Here is a 17,251-nt window from a genome sequence, read left to right as displayed (position 1 = left end):
TGTTTATCATATGATGTCTTAGACTTGTGTAGGTCAGTACTCGGGTATGGGAGGTACCGCAAGGTGCATGGAACTATGAGCAGTAGATGACAAAAGTCGGGGTTGAGTTGATTTTCAGTTGGGGTGTAGCATTCGCTCGAGGTAAAGCGAACTTTGTGACTTGTGTGTCACAATGGGCCAGTGTAGTTATTGGGAGGAGGAAACCATTGAGATGGTTGGGATAGTGCAATGGATGGCCTTGGAGGTCCAACTGATGGGTCGAGATCAGACCTGGTACTCAGTGTTACAAAGGGGTATGAGGAATGGAGTTGAGGCTTATGATTTTTTTGATGTCTGAGGACATTTCTGAGCAAGCACGATTATTCTCTTGTGTCTGATGGCAGAGCGTTGAGAATTCTTTGTTCAGATGGGTTCCGATAGCAGTTCAATGGATGAGCCCTGGTGGGACGTGAACCCTTCCGTTCTTGGGGCGTGATTCAGATCGTTGCTATGTTGGTATGAATGATCGGTAGCCGATTGTTGGATTATGCCTGGAGAGAATCTAAAGGGTTGGTTTTCTTTCGGGATTGGGAATCCATGTTTGGATTCAGGTGTCCAGGGGCATGGGGGTGATAGATGTGTGGTACACGATCCTATCGATGGCGCTAGATCTATGTTGATAAGGAGCGATTTCGAGGGCGAAATCTAATTTAAGTGGAGGAGAATTGTAACATCCGGAATTCCAGGTATCATAATTTAATTATTTATTTTGGGTGCAGAAGAGGGACTCGGCGAGTTGGCGCTTAAACTCGTCGAGTAGGATCGCGATTTGTTGACTGGATTAATGAATGGACTTGACGAGTCGATAAGGTGACTCGACAAGTCCGAGTTATGGACAGAAAACCCTAAATTTTTGGGCACGTGCCCTATTTAAGGGTTCTTATAGCTCTCAGTTGCGGCTACCATTCCAGAGAAAAGAACCCTAGTGAGCTTGAGAGTATAGTGTGAGAGGAGGATCCATGTTGAGCCTTTTTGGTGTGATTTTGCAAAGGTAGAGAAGGGATTCAGCAGGAAGGACCAAAGGAGGTTGTGATTTTGAGACATTCAAGCAGGGATCTCCATTTTTAGGTAGTGATTCGACCCTTTCTTCTATTTTGCGTAGAATCCTTGAATTTAGGGCTTTCTTTACCCCCTTTCTTGGTTAGAATATGATGCATATGAGGTCCCATTGAGAAATAGACATTGGATCTGGACCTTGAGAGATCCAGAGAGCCCCAACCTTCCAGCTTTATTCTGTTCCATTAGATTTGTGAACCTAGGTTGCTATTTTAGAAGCTATTTCTTCAAATAAGGCCATATGAGTGTTGCATGGGCTTAAAGATTGGACCATTACGTGATTATTGGGTGTTAGAAGGCCAGATCTACAGGTTGGAGAAACAGATCTGACCTCAAAAGGTCATTTGAGTGTTGCCATGGAGAGAACTCGCCGAGTCCATAAGGGGACTCGACGGGTCGAGTCGGGTTGCCCTGCGATTCGTGACCCATGGTAACCCGTCGAGTGTAGGGTTAACTCGACGAGCCGAGAGAGGCCATAGGAGGATTCAGAGGACACGCTTGGACTCGCCGAGTCACCCATGTGCACTCGACGAGTCTGGTCAACGTTTGACCGTTGACTAGAGTTGACTTTAGTTGAACTTCGGGTTTTGGTCAAGCTGATTCAAGAGAGGCCAGAGAGGGGTAGAATGGTCTTCTACCCATTATTAGGGATGAGAAAATGAGAGGATTTTGATTAGAGATGTTATCATTTTGATAGGAGGAGGCTAGGTCGGGTTATCGAGCACGAGAGGGTATCCGACATCATGCGAAGTGAGTCTTCTCACTATACTTTACCTAGAGTGGTAATTAGAGTTGTGTGTCAGAGTACTTTATATGTTATTTGTATGATGTGATACACTGTATTATTCTGTGTGATTTATGTTGTGTATGATTCAGAGTTTACAGAGTTAGGGTCGGAAGGTCCACAGAGTTAGGGCCAGAGGGTCCACAGAGTTTTGGGACTAAAGGGTCCCACAGAGACACAATTACCAGAGGGTCATATAGGGTTATAGCCTCGAGTGGCTAATATGTATTGTATGTGCTATTTTGGGGAACTCACTAAGCTCCGTGCTTACCGTGTTATGTGTTATGTGTTTCAGGTTTTCTCAGTATCTCGGGACGACACCGGCTTGATTGTACACACTAGTGAAAGAATTAGGTTTCGAGGATCCGGGATTATTAAGTAATTAAGAAGGGATTGTGTTTTGTAAACTAAACAAATGATGTTTTATGAAATGCGCATTGAGAATCATATGTTTTTCAAAAGAAAAATTGTCTCGAAAATTTACAGTGTTACAATACGGGTTCTGTTTTAGGCGTTCTTTGTCTCAAAATTCCTACTTTGAGTAGTACTACGTTTCCTATTTTGGTGACTTCTGCCAAAAGTCAACTATTCTCCCAGTAGTTTTTAACGATGTAACTTTTAATATGCGATAGATTTTTATTATCATAAAGATCATATCTTTGTTGTGCTAATTCATATTTTTATGAACTTTATATTTTTTGGGAATCGTAGCAACGCGTACATTCTAAAAAAACGTTAACCTGGTCTTAAGGTGACTGCACTTAGCTTATGAGTGCATTTGATGACGTAATTAAGGACAAAAATTGAATAAATGTATTTGTATGTTGGATGATTATATGGTTGTCTTATGTCATGTTGTTGACATCGTTAGACTCTAACGGCGGTTGACGATGTATTTTCCGGGTTGTCACATCAGTGGTCAACCATGAGGTGAAAACTGCACTTTGGAATTTCTTATTTTTTTTAGGATTCCTAACTTTTAAGGCTAAGGGATATTTTTTTTCATGTGTTAAAACCGAATTTTGAGCCCTCTATTTATAGAAAGTTGATTTGAAATCCTATAAATAATTATCAAACTTAATTATAATTATTTATGAAATTCAAATCATTTTAAAATATTCTATATTTTATTTATTTATTATTAACTAGTTAAGCTATTAATTAATTCACAAAATAAGTTTCTCAAATAAATAGATTTTTATATTTACTATATTTTGTTTTTGCGTGTAACCCAAAAGAAACATTATTATTTATAATAATATTAGATTCGATATCACTTGTAATCATCATCAATGTTTTAAAAACCGGTTTTTTAGTTGAACTGGTATAGGGACCGGTTTCCGGTTCAACCGGTTCGACCGCCAGGTCAACCGCTTTCTATAGTTTTCATGTTTTTTTTTTTATTTTCTTACACATACATACATATATAAATAATAAATTTGATGTTTACAAATTCAAACATTAAAAATACACATAAAAATAAGTTGTAGATGAATACAAATACGTTAAAATAACACATAACAATAAGTTTTAGTGTTTTACATCAATTCATATATATCAAAAAGAAAATAAAGTATAATACCGTAACAAAATATAATTTTAATATAAATAGATGAAAAAACTTTATAACATTTATCATATGTTTCTGTTTAGAGAAAACTAAATAAATATGAAAAAAATTATCAAAGTTTATTATGCAAATTGTTTTTTTTCATGTGTTTTTATTCGATTTAACCGTTTCAACCGATTTTTTTCTAAAAATCAGCCGATTTAATCCGGTTTAAAAATCAATATAAAACCGGTAATGGTTGAACCGTTCCCTCCTCGATTTCCGGTCCAATCGGCTGGTTCAAACCAGTTTTTAAAACATTGATCATCATAACATAAGTTTTGGTATTTCAATAGATTTTACTCGTAGAATAAGACAGATAGTTCATAAATAGGACAATACTTTTTCTAAAACTTTTTACATGTAGATGTTAAAAGTCTTTCAGTTTTGACGGTAAAACTTTTTTAAAAAGTAATTAGTTTTTTTTTTTATTTTATTTATTTATGACAATGCTTTTCTATTTATAGAAAGACAATTATAAAAACTTGTATCTGTAAAAGATTCATAGAATACTTTACCACCTATTATCGAAAACAGATATATCTTTTTAGAAAGCCTTTTAAAAATTAAAACAGTGCTTGATTTTATTTCCCAACTTAACTATTTGGAGTTTGGACTCAACTCACTCAAGTTTAATAATCTCTTAAAAAAGAAGATAAATAAAAATGCATAAAGGAAATTTGGACTTGGACACGGTCCTAAGTAAGTGGGCTTTGGATTCGGCTTTGGCTTCACACGGTCTAGTTTCCAACGAAATCCCAATACCCAATCAACAGCTGTATGCCATTAATCAGTATCATCCTGTAAATTTTGGAAGTAGAAGCCATTTGATACCCAAAAGACCTCCAATCATCAAATGTACATACTTATTTGAAATCCCAGTGTACAAATCCTTCGTTTCAAGATTCTCCCCCTGTTTTTTAATCTAGTCCATTACTATTACAAATTTTACATATTAGGCCCAAAACTAAAAAATTTGGCTTTGCCCCCGTTCTCTAATTTTTATACATATTATACTCCCCCCCCCCCCCCCCCTCCCCAACTCAAAAGTTCAAGCTCCATCACTGTGTGAGGTGGCACCGTGGTGTGTGGGAAAAATCATGCCGACGCCCTTTGAAAGTCGTTGTATCCTTGTTGTTTTGGTCAAAAATTGATCAAGTATTATTCAACCAAATTATGTGAGAGGTTGTGGCGTTTAAGGTAATGTAAATATCGAATAATGATCAAAGTAAGAGAAGTGAGTTACAAGGAAGCCCTTAATCATTTTTAGAATCTCGGACATACAACCTTGGGAGTTGATAATGATCATCTGCCTTGTTTTTATTGATTTAAATGAGAAGTTATAGAAATGATGAAGGTAATACGAGTACAAATGTAGTAATCGTGTCTATAGTGTATGTATTAGAAGTGTATTTATAGTTTAGACTAAATAACAATAAGTCCGATCTTTCCAGGATCCTATTGAATGAGCATATGCACTTTGTTTGACATGGTATTCTCGGGGTTTAAGCCTGGATGAAGCGATTCTTCATAAAAAATGAGTCTCATATTGACCGCTTCTATACATGTGAGAAAAAAAAGAAATAGAAAATATGACCGTTAAGAGTGTTAGGAAATAAAAATAACAATGGTCAAGATCCTGAGAAAGCTTCGGGATCTTGAATAAAGTTGAGGATCTTGGCACTAACAATTGCCTCCAAATTATACTTGCAAAATATGAAGGTTAATTTCAAATATTTAAAGGTATAATTTAAAATAAATAGTGAGAAAATACCGATTCTGAAGTTCTAACAGATAGTGTAATTCGAATCTCAACGGGTAGATTTCTAGCCATTGAAGCTGGCATAGTAATCTGTCAAATGACCCTTCTACCTTTACACAATTCGTGTATAAATAGGATGTTTAGTCTTTTGTTTTTTCCTTACTATTTTAGCTCCCTTCGGAAGCTTGTCGAACACCATTGAAGGTACTATCCTTGTTGCTTTTCTTCTTATCTTTCTTCGTCATTACTCATGGGTAAAAAGTAACTCGCTCTCGTACAAATGTCATCGATGTTCCTGATGATGATTTCTTCGACAGAAGGCATTTTCTTATGAGGAAACTTGTACTTTCGATGAATGGCCAAGGGGAAATGATACGATGTAGTGGTTCTGTAGGTTAATGAAGGATGTTGTTCTGCCTTTGACAAGCATCACATATTTGTGCGTAAAATAAGGTGTCTTTCTTCATCGTTGGCCAGTAGTACCCCGTCCTTAACACTTTGGAGCATAAGGATCCCCCTCATTATGATTACCACAATCTCCTTTGTGTATTTCCTTTAGTACTTCGGTAGCTTCATGAATTTCCAAGCATCTCAAGTATGAACCAACATGGATTTCTTGTATAACTTCCCTTGGATCATCACGAAGTGCAAGATCCTCATCCAGAATTCTCTATCACTTTTCTCTTCTCTTGGAATCATGCCATTCTGGAGATATTCCACAATGGACTGGATCCAGGATTTTGAGCTTTGCGGAGGATCCTGGATGTCGGGATCCTTACGATTAGGATCTTGAGGAAGTGATTGGGGATCATGATATTCTATTGTTCCTATGTTGGTTGTTTGATCATGGTCATTGGGATTGTCTGGTTTGTTGGAGGGATCTTGTATTGCTGGGATCAGTATGTGATTTATAAGGATCTTGGTTTCTGGTGGGATCTTGAGGGAAGATCCTAGGTTGGCCAATTCGTCTGCCTCAACGTTTTCTTCTCTGGGAACTTGACTTAGGGTAAAAGCTTCAAATTCAGAGGCTAATTTTTTAGGATTTGGAGATATAGTGCTAGTCTTTTGCCTTTTAGTACATAAGATCCATTAAAATGATTAGTTAATAATAATGAATCAAAGAATACATGAAGATCCTTTATTTTAAGATCCTTGGACAGCTATAATCCCATGATCAGTGCTTCATGTTCAGCCTCATTGTTGGTTACATCGAATTTACATCTGACTGCCTGGGGTATGATGTCCCTCTGTGGCGATTTTAATATGATCCCTAGGCCTGTTCCTCTAAATTAGGAGGCTCCATTAGTGAAGAGTGTCCATCTTCCCATGTTTTTTAGCCCTTGTTTTCCAATTCTGCTTCAGGTTGTAGAGCGTCACTAAAAATCAGCCACAAAGTCTGTTGTTGCTTGTGATTTTATTGCCGATCTCGGTTCATATTTGATTTTATATGTATGTAGTTTCACAAACCACTTTCTCATCATACCTGACATCTCTAGTTTTCGTATAACATTATTAATGTGGTAATTAGTTTTTACAAGTATAGAATACGTTTGAAAGTAGTGTCTTAATTTTGTGGAAGCAGTTACTAATGCAAGTATTAGTTTTTCAAGGTAAGAGTACATGGTCTCATTAACCAAGAGGCTTTTACTTACATAGTAGATGGAATGTTGGTCCTCGTTAAGATCCTTGGATAAAGCTCCACTTACAACGCTAGAGGATACTGAAAGGTATATCCACGGAACTTGCCTGCTCTCATTCCAAAATCAATGATGGCCTTCATTTGCTATGGACTTGCTTCTATTCCTCTTTTAGCCACCAAATATCCAAGGAACTTGCCTGATCTCTTTCAAAAATGGCATTTGGAAGTATTTAGCTTCATGTTGTATCCGTCTAGTATGTTGAAGGCTTATTCAAACTTGATGTGTTTTGATATTTGTCTGAAGTGCTTTACTTGTTTTGTTGTCACCCAACAAACTGGTATCAGAGCTATGGTTGAAGACGGGAGAGTTAAGATCGACAAGTTCAATGGAAAAGATTTTCATTTCTGGAAGATGCAAATTGAATACTACCTCTACCAAAAGAATTTACATAAACAGTTGTCAGAAGATAAGTCGTTCCTTATGAAGCAGGAGGATTGGGAGTTGTTAGATCAGCAGACACTTGGTGTGGTGTCTTTATCATTGGAAAAGAGTGTTTCTTACAACATTGTCAATGAGAAGACAACTTGTGGGTTGATTAAAGCGTTATCTAACATGTACAAGAAACCTTCAGCGGCGAATAAGTTTCACTTGATTCGGCAATTGGTAAATCTGAAGATGAAGGAAGGTGGCTCAGTGACTGATCATGTCAATGAATTTAATTCAATCTTATAAAGGTTGAAATCAGTTGAGATTAAATCTTAAGATGAAGTCTAAGCACTAGTACTATTATCATTATTACCCGAAAGTTAGTTAGGAACAGTGACAACAGTCAGCAGCTCAGCTAGAGGTGCCAAGCTGACATTCGAAGGCATACACGACTTAATCCTTGGTGAGGATGTACACAGACGAAGTGCTGGAGAATCCTCTAACAATCTTCTTAGTATTGAGGAAAGAGGAAGGAAGTACAACAGAGGGACTTGGGGTAGAGGAATATAAAAGTCGAGGAAGAGAGGTGTATCGAAAACCATGAAGGACATCACCTGTTAGAACTGCAAAGAAAAGGGTCATTTCAGGAATCAATGTACAAAGCCTTTTGCAGAAAAAGGCAAGAATGAGATGAACATTGCATCAGACTCTAAAGGAAATGCTCTTATCCATGCAGTCGAAAACTCAGTTGAATCATGGATCATGGATTTTGGTGCGTCATTCCATGCTAGTCATTCCAAAGATGTGATGCAGAATTGCAGGCAGTACCAAGGGAAGGTCAGAATAGAAGACAACAAGAGCATTGATATTACAGGTGTTGGGGATGTGGTCCTCAAGACTACTTTGGGTACTAAGTGGACTTTGAAGAATGTGAAGTTTATTCCGGACTTGAAAAGAATGTTGATATCAGTGGGGCAACGTGATCATGAAGGTAACCATGTCACTTTTGGTGATCATCAGTGGAAGGTCACAAAGGGAAACATGGTGGTTACTAGAGGTCAAAAGCGGGGTACACTTTACATGGTGGAAGTTTCTGATGATGAGGAACATGCTATTGAAGAAGTTGGGGCATCCACTCTATGGCACCAAAGACTTAGACATATGAGTGAAAAAGGAATAAAGATGCTTATCTCGAAAGGAAGAATTCCAGATCTAAAGAATTTGACAGTAGATTTTTGTAAGCCATGTTTTCTTAGAAAACAGAAAGAAAGTTAATTTCACGAAGATAAGACATCCACCCAATACATGGAAGTTGGAGCTTGTTTATTCATATGTATATGGTCCCACTTTAGTTGCTTTAGTAGGAGGATCCCAATATTATGTTACTTTCATCGATGATTGTACTAGGAAAGTTTGGGTCTATTTCTTGAAGTAGAAGTCTGAAGTTTTCAATCCTTTCAAGAAATGGAAAGCGATGGTTGAAAATGAAATAACTTAAAAATCAAGTGTATCAGATCCGATAATGGGGGCGAATACAGTAGCAAAGAATTTGTTGATTTATGTGCTGGACATGGAATTAGGATGCAGAAGACCGTTGCAGAAACACCTCAACGGAATGGAGTAGCTAAGAAGATGAACAAAACATTAAATGAAAGGGAGAAGAGCATGAGACCGCACACAGGTTTACCCAAGATGTTCTAGGCTGACGCAGTCAACACAAATACATACTTAATCAATAGAGGACCATCAGTCCCCATAGGGTTCAAGATTCCAGAGGAAGAATGGCAAGGTCATGAGGTTTCATTCAAACACATGAAGGTCATCGGTTATGTCTCGTATGTAAAAGTAAAAGACTCTGAGAGAGACAAGCTAGAGGAAAAGTCAACGAAGGGCACCTTTATAGGCTATGGGCTGGACGACATGGGATATCGATTCTGGGATAACGAGCACAAAAGGGTTATCAGAAGTCAGGATGTAGTGTTTAATGAGAATGTATTATACAAGGACGAACTTGATAGGGGATCAAGCAGTAACAAACAACCAGAAAAGGAAGAACAAGTTTAGTTAGAAGAAACTTCAGAATAAGACATTATAAAACCTGTTAGTACTCTAGAGACATGTGAAAGTTTAGGAAGCAGTGGGAGCTCTTATGAAACAGGAGAGAGTGGGAGCATGGATGATAGTGATGGGTTTTTAGCACTACATCAATCCTATGTTATACATGCAAACCCTAAAGCTTTGGATCTAGTTTGTCTAATGAACATGCAATAATCATCCAAAGCTCATAAACCCTAATTCTAGCATACAATAATCGAAATTGACAAAAGAATAGAGTTTAGATCTTACCTTGATTGTTATGTAGCAATAACAATCACAAATCCTCTTGATCTTGACCTTTGAAAGCTTAGTGCCTTAAATGTTGCACCTCTAATGGAGTCACAAACACCATGAGCAACAAGATGACTTAGGAGAGGGAGGAGAAGCACTAAAAACGTCCATGAGCCACGTTTTTAGGAGCCTTAGGGGTTTTTATATACTTGTGTGGGCTGCTAGGGTTTCAGGTGAAACCCTAATTCTCTGCTTAGGCCTTAAGCAACCTATGGAGTTCCCCTAGAAAGCCCTTGGACGAAAATTATATGGGCTTCCCATAGATTTCGTCAAATCCCCTTTCCATTAGGAATCCATAGCCCAATTTGCAACTATCATATAATTGCAATATCAGTCCCCTTTATTTAATTAATCTCTTTTAGCCACAAAAGTCATTCTTATTAATTCTTGACTAATATTAATTAAACAATATGATTTCTCTTTTAATATATTATTCATATAATATGTTAATAAATCATAATTAATCCTCTTTCTCCTTAATTCATCCTATCAGTTGCTATAGTGAAGGCAACCTAAAAGGGTCATGCTCATAATCGGGTCAAGTACATACCCAAATAGTTATGGGCTTAGACACCTAATCCAACAGATAGTAGTTCAATGAATAAAGGTGTAGAAACTGAAACTCTTACCGTTCGTAGATCCACTAGAGTACGAAGGCCTCCATTCAGGTATTCTCCTTTAGCAAACTTCTTGTTGTTGACAAAGAATGGCGAACCTAAGTCTTATCCAGAAGCCTTGAGGATGAAAAAATCCATACAGTGGAAGAAGGCTATAGAAGAAAAATTGAGCTCACTTGAAAAGAATCACACTTGTTCCTTGGTCAAGCTCCCAGTAGGGAAGAAAACATTACAAAACAAGTGGATGTTTCGGGTTAAGGATGAGATTGATGGAACCAAGAGATACAAGGCAAGATTGTTTGTCATGGGTTTCCAAAATAAAACGGGGGTTGATTATAATGACATCTTTTCTCTAGTTATGAAGATGACTAAAATCAGAATGGTTTTGGGAATTGTGTCCTCTGAAGATCTCCATCTAGAGTAACTAGATGTGAAAACAACTTTTCTCTATGGAGACCTTGAAAAAGACATCTACATGGCACAACAAGAAAGTTTTCCCAAAGTTGGAAAGGAAAATCTAGTGTGCAAACTAAAGAAAAGTCTATAGGGTCTGAAGCAGGCTCCAAGGAAGTGGTACTTGAAATTTGAAAGCTTCATGCAGAGGATTGGGTACAACAAATGTGAGATGGATCACTATTGTTATTTGAAGAAATTCAAGTCCTCTTATATCATCTTATTGTTATATGATGATGTCATGTTGATTGTTAGATCCGAAATGCAGGAGATTAACAAGCTAAAGAAGCAGTTGGCCAGTGAGTTCGAGATGAAGGATTTAGGGGCTGCTAAACAAATATTGGTCATGAGCATAGCCAGGGACACAGTCACCGGTACACTAAAACTTTAACAAGTCAAGTACATCAAGAAAGTTTTAGAAAAGTTCAGCATAGAAGATGCAAAAGACAAAAGTACACCATTGGTAAGTGAGTTGATACTTGCCAAGAATCAATCCCCAATGATGGAAGATGACAGATAATACATGGCTAAAGTTCCCTATTCATCTGCAATTGGTAGTTTAATGTATGCAATCGTTTGCACCAGACAAGACATTGCTTATGTAGTGGGATTTGTGAGCGGATTCATGTCAAATCTAGGAAGAAAACATTAGGAAGCAGTGAAATGGCTGCTATGCTACTTAAAAGGAACAACAAAGTGTTCCTTGTATTTCTAAAGAAAATGAGTAGTTTTAGAAAGGTTCGGTGATGCTGACTTAGGTGTGTGTGCAGATTTAGGCAAGAGCACAAGGGGTTATGTGTTCACAATTGGAGGTACAATGGTGGTTGTCGAGGCCAACACAAATAATAACCCTAAATATTACACACTAAAATAGTGTATAGTGGTAAAGGGATCGAATCCACAGAGATTGGTTCAATTTATAACTCTATGAAAAATCTCTTTGTAAAAATACTTGTAAAATGACAATAAAAATAAAATGAGGGGTTTTGGTGTTCTGAAATACTTGAAACAAACTAGAATTAACTATGATTTAAATAGACAAATGCAACAAAAATAAGAGTTTGATGTAAAATCAATAAGGGAGAGATGGTTGACTTAAAGTTTCCTCACTTTGACTTTTGATGAACATATCATTAGAATCCAATGGTGCAATACTTTGATTTAAATCCTTAATTTGGCTATAGTAATCCAAGGAGCTTGAGATTACCTAGACTTTTCTTAATTGTTGAAATGGCTAGAGAAGCTCATAACAATTTCCTTAGTCAAATTCACTAATTCCAAATAGCATGTAATTAGTGAAAGTCAACTAGCATTAAGAACCAAAAAGTCACCAAATCCAAGAGGTGTCAAATGCCTTCACCACCATGTTGGAGGAAATGTTTTTATGATTGTGTGAAGCAAAAACAACACAAAAATCATTTGTTGCTTGCTAATTTGAGGATCATTTACTTAATCAAGAAATTAGCCAACTAATCACCACAAGCACATTTAAACTCATGAATAAAAACATACTAGTAGTGATAATATGATAAAACACAAAACATTTCATAAAGATTTAAGAACAAGTTCATGGATTCTTCAACATTCAACAAAAGTTCAAAGGATTCAACAAAAGGTCAACCAAGATTAGTTTAGCCAAGCATGGCTAAACTCAAAGAAACAAAGTTAAAGGAAATTGTACCAAACATTTTACAATAATCAAGAGGTGAAATCAAGATGTTCTTGAGGTGTTCTTGGCCTTCAAAAGCACTCCAAACTCCAGAGAGAACAAGTCCAACTCGGACCTTCAAGATGAGGCTAAAGAGGCACACCAACCTTCCCAATATAGAGCTCTTAGCAAAATCCCAAAATTGCCCTTGTCAGGAATCCACGCGGGCCGCGGGTAATCTTACGCAGGTCGCGGGCTTCGACGGGATTTTTGGGCTTCTTCAAGTCTTGGGCCTCCAAATCTAATCCATTAGCCCAGTTCAGATCCAATCAGTTCCTAGTCTAGTTTTCTTCAATATTTCTTTAATTAAAGCCCAATTTGTCTTTCCACATCACTCAAAACTTCCACAAACTCTTAAACATCGATCTAGCACACTCAAGAATTCTCTCGCGCCCTTTCAAATTTAAAGTTCAACACTTCTGCGCCTTCAAGCAATCTACAAGCCTACTCCCTGGATCACCTCCAAAGCTATCAAGCACGACATCCCCACTGCTCTTCAAGTCCAATCGCCTTCCAAAAGATCCCGCACACTCCCGCTCCTCTAGTTTCCTTAAAATCTGCAATAATGCTCAAGAAACTAAAAAAGTACCCGAAATGGTCATAAAAATAACAAAAAGGAAAATATGCATGGAAATTAACTAAAATGCGAATGGAATGTGCTAAAAAAACTATAAAAAGAAGTAAATAAAATGAGGCTATCATACAACAATCAGCTGGATGTCAAGGTTACAAAAGAGTGTTGCTCTTTCAACCACAGAAGCAGAATACATGACACTAGCAGAAGCTGCCAAAGAGCTCATATGGTTGAAGAGTTTCTTGTCAGAACTTGGAATGTGGCAGGAGGATTGTGTACTGGATTGTGACAACCAAAGTGCATTTCACTTAGCAAAGAATCTAGTGTTTCACAACAAAACAAAACACATTCAGATGAGGTACCATTTCATTCGAGAGTTAATAATTGAAGGAACTCTAAACTTGAAGAAAATCCTTGGAACGAAGAATCCAGCTGATATGTTCTCAAAGGTGGTTACCACTAAGAATTTGAAGATTTGCATGACTTCAACTGGCCTTTTAGAAGTTTGAAGAAAAGGGCTTGGCAGAGAGAGAGAGAGATGGAGTGCTTTGAGGAATGGTGAAATTTTGAATGGCAGATGAAGTTGTTCAAGCCTTCAAGTGGGAGATTGTTGGGGTATGAAGTCTTGTCCAATATTGAGCATTTGGATCATGTTCATTAAGCCTTTGGAGTGTTTAGAATCAGTGGATCACTTGAGTTTCATGGAGCATGTGACAATGGAACATATCTTCTGAGAAAGGAATGCATCATCAGACAAAGGAACAGATCAAGTGCCAAAGGAACGAATCATGTACAAGGGGGTTTGGAGAACCTGGAAGAGGTTTGGAGCACTTGGAAGAGGTTTTGTGCACTTGTTATGGATATGGAGCAACAAGAAGTCCTTGCTGCGCCATTTGATACAAGGATGGGCCGAAAGGGATGCTCTTGTGCCATGGCACTCCCTCTTGCGCCATCTTGTTCTCCTCTTGTTCCATGATGCTTCTTGTTACACCATGAATGGCCTTGTTGCGTTATGCATGTGCATGTTATTCCATGGTGATGTTGTTGCTCCAAGCTTGATGCTCTTGCGCCATTTATATCCTTGTTGTGCCATCTAGGGTTGATGTTGCGCAATGAAGAAGTTGTTACGCCATCATAGACCATCATGGCACATGATGTGCCATATTGATTCGTTTGTTGTGCCATTTGATAAGATTTCCAAGAAGATGATGATGCTTAAGAATGTTCCAGACGATGTTGCATGGCGGATTGTGATTAGTTGTCTCCATTCAGGGGCCTATAGGCCAATATTCTTGGACCATTAGGGTTTTAGGTTTGATCCCTTAAGTATAAATAGGATCACAACCTTGATATGTGCATGATTAGTCATATATTTTGTGTTAAATCTTAATACTTTTTGGCTATTTTATTACAAATTATGAACAAAAGGTACTTAAATAGGTTTAAAATGTATTTATAGCCTAAAAGATGAGCTCGGAAGCAAAAGGAAGAAGAAAAAGCGATAGGAGGCTCGGGAATTGAAGAAAGAAGAAAGAAAAAAAATCCCGAAGAACTCGGCGAGTTGGGTGCCTACTCGCCGAGTAGGCTCGAAGACACACGATCCAACAAGATTCCTTATCGTATACAAATATTAAGTGGTGGACTCGCCGAGTAGCCCCTGTTTTCAGAAACTATATAAGGGACTTTAATACATGAATTTGGGACCTCTCTCTGGAACCCTTGGGGATAAATTGCGATTCAAGTTGCTGCTAAGGCTCTGGGACTCGAAGATCAAGTCTAATCATTCGATTTTGGGGAGATCAAAGCAAATCAAGTGTACTCTTTACCTAATCTTTTGTTTAAACTATGTTTGCATCAATTGATTTCGTTTTTTAGTTGTTTTCTGCTTTAACTATGAGCTAAAAACTCATAACTTCTGTTTAGGATATATATAACTTTATGAATATGGTTTGATTTTATGATTAGATTAATTTAATTTGGTGATTTTGTTTTGTTAAGCTTGTTAAAGAACCTTATGTGTTAATTACAACTATTTTCTGTTAATTAACCAACATATTAAGTTGAATGAACATCTCTTAATTGCTAATCTCATATGATTTGTGTGAAAATAGTGTTATATGCCTAGCAATAGCGAACGTGAAACTAGGGTTAACTAGAAAATAGATAAATTAATGTGTGAGCCTTGTGTGACGAACCATCAACAAGAGGTTAATTGAATTAGTAATTTGATTAGCTAATTACAAGTCTTACTTAACCCGAATCAATAAACTAGAAAACTTATTAGTTTAATCACTTGATCACTGCTTAAATTGATTTGTTTCTAAGGATTAGTAATAGCGAATGTGAACCTAATCACATTAATCGGTAGCCAATGCTAATCAATCGATTGCACTTGTCATAAAATCAACCATAGGAATAGATGATTCAAAACCTAAACAAAAGTCTTTTCCACTATTGAATTTAGTTGATTTTCATTTGTTTAGTTGTTAGTTGCTTAGTTGAGTATCAGTTAAGTATTTAAGTTTCTAGTCTTGCAAAAATAGAGAAAACCCTTTCTTTTATTATTTGTTTTTAGATAATATTAGTAATTAGTTTAATTGTCGTTCCCTGTGTTCGATACCCTGCTTGCTAAACTATACAACCAATCGATAGGTTCACTGCCTTTTGTGTGTCTAATTTATATTAAAAAGTAGGATTAAAAATAGTTTGTTTTGCACATATCAAGTTTTTGGCGCCGTTTCCGGGGAACGGTTCTAAATTAATTTTGATTGCTAGTGTTATCGATCCTTTATGTAAGATTTACTTGCACAAAGTTACTGCTTTAGGAAAAAATTTAATTAGGATTAAGTTATAGTTTCTTTTCTTATAGAAATTTCGTTTTAAAAATTTTCTGTTTTACCCTTGAAGTCCATTCGCACCGACTCGACGAGTCCAAGGCAAATTTTCAGTTTAGTTTTTCAGTTTATTTTTATTCTTTTTACGCGTGTTCTTCTGTTTATTGCAGATTGTTTATGACCCGTGGATCAAATTCATCCCTGATTCCACCACTTGAAAACCTGGAATCATCATTTCGAAAGAACAAGGACAAGACCGAAGAAGATACTCCAAAAAAGTCACCTTTCAAGAGTTTTAAATCGGTTTTTGGAAAAAAGAAGTGAAAGAAAGTGGGGGAATCCAACAACATGAAAGAAGACACCGAGTACGAGACCAGGAGGGAGGAAAGCATTACCAATTTTGAAGAGAGTGATCACTAAGAAGAACCCGACAACACCATGGCCAACATTGTCGACCTTTACATGGAGGCATAAGAAGAGGATTCGAGACGACACCGGTCTGGGGCTTGTGCAACCCGCCATTCCAGCCACTGCCATGTTTGAACTAAAGGGGCACATCCTTACTGCATTGAAGGAGATTCCTTTCACCGGAAAGGATTATGAGGATGCATACAAGCATCTTGATGAAGTTAATGACATCGTCGGCTACTTCAACAATGCAATGTACTTAGAGAGACGGTGTTATTGAGGATGCTCCTTGTTACTTTTAAAGGGACTGCAAAGAATTGGTTAAAAGCACTACCACCAAGAGAGATTACTACATGGGCTAAGATGTGTGAGGAACTTCTGGAACAATTTTGTCCACCATCTAAAATTGCTAAATTCAAGAAGGCCATTGCTAATTTTGAGCAACAAGCGGGAGAGTTTTTATTCGAAGCATGGGAGCGCTACAAAGGTCTACTAAGGAACTGCCCACAAAATGACCTTAATGTGCAACAAGAAGTGTCAACCTTCTATGATGGAGTAAACGTCACCACTAAACAATTACTCGACTCTCAAGGGCCTTTAACGAAGAAAAATTCGGCTAAAGTAAAAAGACTCATAGAATAATTCTCTAATCACTCTAGAGAATATCATAACCCAAGGCATGACTCGACTCGAGGGGTGGTGAACTCTATAAATGATAGCATGGTAGCTGTGATGGCCAGATTGGAGAATATGGAGCAAAGGATGACTAAGATGGACCAATCCATCCATGCCATTAGAGTGGGGTCTGAAAATTGTAGCGGGCCTCACCTTACGATGGATTGCAATCTTGACGAGAATGGGAACCGGAAGGCACAAGTGTGTTACTCGAGTGGCGATAAATACGATGAAGATTGGCGAAAACCAAGGAAATAATGGCTACCTTTTGATGAGTA

At 37.5% G+C, this 17,251-nt stretch overlaps 1 non-coding gene across 1 annotated transcript; it reads right to left on the bottom strand.

Moving 5' to 3' along the window:
- Positions 1-16,709: 16,709 nt before the first annotated feature.
- On the bottom strand, positions 16,710-16,816 carry LOC145055952 (small nucleolar RNA R71). Its single transcript, XR_013685495.1, has one exon. It is a non-coding gene; the product is annotated as a small nucleolar RNA R71 (small nucleolar RNA).
- Between the last annotated feature and the right edge of the window lie 435 nt (positions 16,817-17,251).

Source organism: Lactuca serriola, chromosome 5, assembly GCF_051521515.1.
Source record: "Lactuca serriola cultivar US96UC23 chromosome 5, Lser_US96UC23_V15, whole genome shotgun sequence".
NCBI classification, from domain to species: domain Eukaryota; kingdom Viridiplantae; phylum Streptophyta; class Magnoliopsida; order Asterales; family Asteraceae; genus Lactuca; species Lactuca serriola.
The sequence above is the reverse complement of the archived record's forward strand: the minus strand, read 5'-3'. Positions and strand labels throughout refer to the sequence as shown.